Source organism: Oncorhynchus tshawytscha, linkage group LG05 (genome assembly GCF_018296145.1).
Source record: "Oncorhynchus tshawytscha isolate Ot180627B linkage group LG05, Otsh_v2.0, whole genome shotgun sequence".
Classification (NCBI taxonomy): Eukaryota; Metazoa; Chordata; class Actinopteri; order Salmoniformes; family Salmonidae; genus Oncorhynchus; species Oncorhynchus tshawytscha.
The window spans coordinates 6,059,647-6,064,646 of NC_056433.1; the positions used below are offsets into that span (position 1 = coordinate 6,059,647).

The following is a 5,000-nucleotide window of genomic DNA, read 5'->3' on the forward strand; positions in this document are numbered from 1 at the left end:
ATTACTACGGTTACAACATTATTACTACAGTTACAACATTATTAGTACAGTTTAACATTATTAGTATGGTTACAACATTATTACTATGGTTACAACATAATTACTACAGTTATGACATTATTACTACAGTTACAAAATTATTACAACGGTTTAACATTATTACTACGGTTACAACATTATTACTATGGTTACGACATTATTACTACAGTTATGACATTATTACTACGGTTACAACAGTATTACTACGGTTACAACATTATTACTACAGTTTACCATTATTACTACGGTTACACCATTATTACTACACTTTAACATTATTACTATGGTTACAACATTACTACAGTTACAACATTATTACTACGGTTACAACATTATTACTACGGTTACAACATTATTACTATGGTTATGACATTATTACTACAGTTATGCCATTTTTACTACGGTTACAACATTATTACTACGGTTATAACATTATCACTACGGGTACAACATTATTACTATGGTTACGACATTATTACTACAGTCGTGCCATTATTACTACGGTTACAACATTATTACTATGGTTACAACATTATTACTACAGTTTAACATTATTACTACGGTCACAACATTATTACTACAGTTTAGCATTATTACTATGGTTACAACATTATTACTATGGGTACAACATTATTACTACGGTTACAACATTATTACTATGGTTACGACATTATTACTACAGTTATGACATTATTACAACAGTTTGACATTATTACTACGGTTACAGCATTATTACTACAGTTACAACATTATTACTACGGTTACAACATTATTACTATGGTTACAACATTATCACAACAGTTTAACATTATTACTACGGTTACAACATTATTACAACAGTTTGACATTATTACTACGGTTACAACATTATTACAACAGTTTGACATTATTATTACGGTTACAACATTATTACAACAGTTTAACATTATTACAACAGTTTAACATTATTACTACGGTTACAACATTATTACAACAGTTTAACATTATTACAACAGTTTAACATTATTACTACGGTTACAACATTATTACAACAGTTTAACATTATTACTACGGTTACAACATTATTACAACAGTTTAACATTATTACTGCGGTTACAACATTATTACAACAGTTTAACATTATTACTGCGGTTACAACATTATTACTACAGTTACAACATTATTACAACAGTTTGACATTATTACTACAGTTACAACATTATTACAACAGTTTAACATTATTACTACAGTTACAACATTATTACAACAGTTTAACATTATTACTACAGTTACAACATTATTACAACAGTTTAACATTATTACTACGGTTACAACATTATTACTACGGTTACAACATTATTACTATGGTTACGACATTATTACTACATTATCATTATAACAGTTTCAAGTTGTTAATGCCACGTGCACAAGTATAGTGAAATGCCTTTCTTGCAAACTCCTAAACGAAACAATGCGGTAATCAATATCATCTTAGCACTAACGACATTGTCCTTACAGTTATGACAATTGACATCAAGTTTCAGTGCCTACAAATGAGTCAGAAACAACCCAGTTCAGAAATCTGTATTACACTAGATCAAGGTCGACAGGTGTTGATGAGCTAAATCAAGCGTGCTAGAGCTGGGCTTTGGGAGAAAACGTACAGTCATGCATTTCTTCAGGAACTAACTCTAGATCGTTTTTTTACTAACCCCAAACGTCACGGCATAAAGGTTGTACCAACATCCTGGCGTCGAGCCACAGCCCTCACACAACACACACACACAAAAAACACACAACGCACGCACGCACACACACACACACACACACACACACACAACACACACACAACGCACGCACGTACGCACGCACACACACACACACAGACACGCACACACACACAGCACCTGGCTGACTCTTGTCATTAAATGCATCTTTAGTGTTACAGAACGTAATTTAAAACACACACACACACACACAGCACCTGGCTGACTCTTGTCATTAAATGCATCTTTAGTGTTACAGAACGTAATTTAAAACACACACACACACACACAGCACCTGGCTGACTCTTGTCATTAAATGCATCTTTAGTGTTACAGAACGTAATTTAAAAAATGTTTAATCAACAGGGATTATTCCTGGTCTTTGAGGAGAGTTTAGTCATTGACTGTTTCTGTCTGAATATAAAGGTCATGTTTTTTCACAGAGTACATATTCATCCTTCAACTGGAACTCTCAATGCACAAAAAGGAAGTAAACAGCAGGCCTCATCCTTCTGTTACCGCGGATAGGTCTGGTCTCCTGGATGTTTAGGGAGGGTGCATGATTACAATGCAGTGAATTATTGTCCAATGAAACTGCAGAGAGATGGACTTGAATAATGCACCGAGCGGCTTCGCTACATGACAGGTTACAGACGGGCCCTTTAGACTGGCAACAATAACAATAGGTCTGGTCTGGTCTGGTCTAGATCTGGGTCTGGTCTAGATCTGGGTCGGGGTCTGGGTCTGGGTCTGGGTCTGGGTCTGGTCTGGGCCTGGTCTGGGTCTGGTCTGGTCTGGGTCTAGGTCTGAGTCTGGTCTGGAACTGGGTCTGCTCTGGGTCTGGATCTGGGTCTGGTCTGGCCTGGGTCTGGTCGGGTCTGGATCTGGGTCTGGTCTGGATCTGGGTCTGGGTCTAGTCTGGGTCTAGATCTGGGTCTGGTCTGGATCTGGGTCTGGGTCTGGGTCTAGTCTGGGTCTGGGTCTGGTCTGGGTCTATGTCTGAGTCTGGTCTGGAACTGGGTCTGCTCTGGGTCTGGATCTGGGTCTGGGTCTGGTCTGGCCTGGGTCTGGTCGGGTCTGGATCTGGGTCTGGTCTGGATCTGGGTCTGGGTCTAGTCTGGGTCTGGGTCTGGTCTGGTCTGGGTCTGGTCTGGGTTTGGCCTGGGTCTGGTCTGGGTCTGGTCTGGTTCTGGTCTGGTTCTGGTCTGGGTCTAGTCTGGCCTGGGTCTGGGTCTAGCCTGGGTCTGGTCTGGGTCTGGGTCTGATCTGGGTCTGGTCTGGATCTGGATTTGGGTCTGGTCTGGTCTGGTCTGGGTCTGGTCTGGGTCTAGTCTGGGTCTGGGTCTGGTCTGTGTCTGGGTCTGGTCTGGTCTGGTCTGGGCCTGGGTCTGGGTCTGGGTCTGGTCTTGTTCTGGTCTGGATCTGGTCTGGGTCTGGTCTGGATCTGGTCTGAATCTGGATCTGGGTCTGGGTCTGGGACTGGTCTGGTCTGGGTCTAGTCTGGGTGGGTCTGGTCTGGTCTGGTCTGGTCTGGGTCTGGTCTGGGTCTGGTCTTGATGTGGCCTGAATCTGGTCTTGTCTGAATCAGGTCTGGTCTATTCTGGGTCTGGTCTGGGTCTGGGTCTGGATCTGGTCTGGGTCTGGGTCTGGATCTAGGTTTGGTCTGGATCTGGGTCTGGTCTGGGTCTGGACTGGATCTGGGTCTGGGTCTGGTCTTTGTCTAGTCTGGCCTGGGTCTGGTCTGTATCTGGTCTGGGTCTGTCTGGTCTGGGTCTAGGTCTGGTCTGGTCTGGTCTGGATCTGGTCTGGGTCTGGGTCTGGATCTAGGTTTGGTCTGGATCTGGGTCTGGTCTGGGTCTGGACTGGATCTGGGTCTGGTCTGGTCTTTGTCTAGTCTGGCCTGGGTCTGGTCTGTATCTGGTCTGGGTCTAGTCTAGGTCTGGTCTAGGTCTGGTCTGGGTCTGGTCTGGATCTGGTCTGGGTCTGGGTCTGGGTCTGGTCTGGGTCTGGTCTGGATCTGGTCTGAATCTGGATCTGGGTCTGGTCTGTTCTGGGTCTGCTCTGGTCTGTATCTGGTCTGGGTCTAGTCTGGGTCTGGTCTGGTCTGGTCTGGGTCTGGTCTGGATCTGGTCTGGGCCTGGTCTGGATCTGGTCTGAATCTGGATCTGGGTCTGGTCTGGGTCTGGTCTGGGTCTGGTCTGGGTCTGGTCTGGGTCTGGCCTGGCCTGGGTCTGGGTCTGGGTCTGGTCTGGATCTGGTCTGAATCTGGTCTGGGGCTGAATCTGGTCTGGGGTTCTGGGTCTGCTCTGGGTCTGTTTGGGTCTGGGTCTGGGTCTGGGTCTGGTCTGGTCTGGTCTGGTTCTGGTCTGGGGGCCTGAATCTGGTCTTGTCTGGGGTCTGGTCTATTCTGGGTATGGGTCTGGTCTATTCTGGGTCTGGTCTGGGTCTGGGTCTGGGTCTGGATCTGGATCTGGTCTGGGTCTGGATCTGGTCTGTGTCTGGTCTGGGGCTGGGGCTGGTCTGGGGCTGGGTCTGGTCTGGATCTGGGTCTGGATCTGGGTCTGGGTCTGGTCTGGGTCTGGTCTGGATCTGTGTCTGGTCTGGGGCTGGATCTGGGGCTCTGATCTGGTCTGGTCTGGGTCTGGTCTGGTCTGGTCTAGGTCTGGTCTGGGTCTGGTCTGGTCTGGTCTGGGTCTGGGTCTGGTCTGGGTCTGGTCTGGGTCTGGTCTGAATCTGGATCTGGGTCTGGTCTGGGTCTGGTCTGGGTCTGGCCTGGGTCTGGGTCTGGGTCTGGGTCTGGATCTGGGTCTGGTCTGGATTCTGGGTCTGGGTCTGGATCTGGTCTGGGTCTGGTTTGGGTCTGGATCTGGTCTGGATCTGGTCTGTGTCTGGTCTGGGGCTGGGGCTGGTCTGGGGCTGGGGCTGGTCTGGATCTGGGTCTGGGTCTGGGTCTGGTCTGGGTCTGGTCTGGATCTGTGTCTGGTCTGGGGCTGGATCTGGTCTGGGGCTCTGATCTGGTCTGGGTCTGGGTCTGGGTCTGGATCTGGATCTGGGTCTGGTCTGGTCTAGGTCTGGTCTGAGTCTGGGTCTCAGTCTTTAATGTAGAGGGGCTTTGAGGATGGAATTACGTTTCTTGAAATGGCAGCTGCCTGAAATCTACAGCATGTACTCAGTTCGTTTTTTAGGCAACTGCTACTGCTATTGCAATGGAAAGAG

General features: G+C 46.4%; 1 pseudogene; it reads left to right on the top strand.

The window, feature by feature from the left end:
* The window catches only part of LOC121846467, a 94,843-nt pseudogene that overhangs the window by 35,544 nt on the left and 54,299 nt on the right, over window positions 1-5,000 (top strand).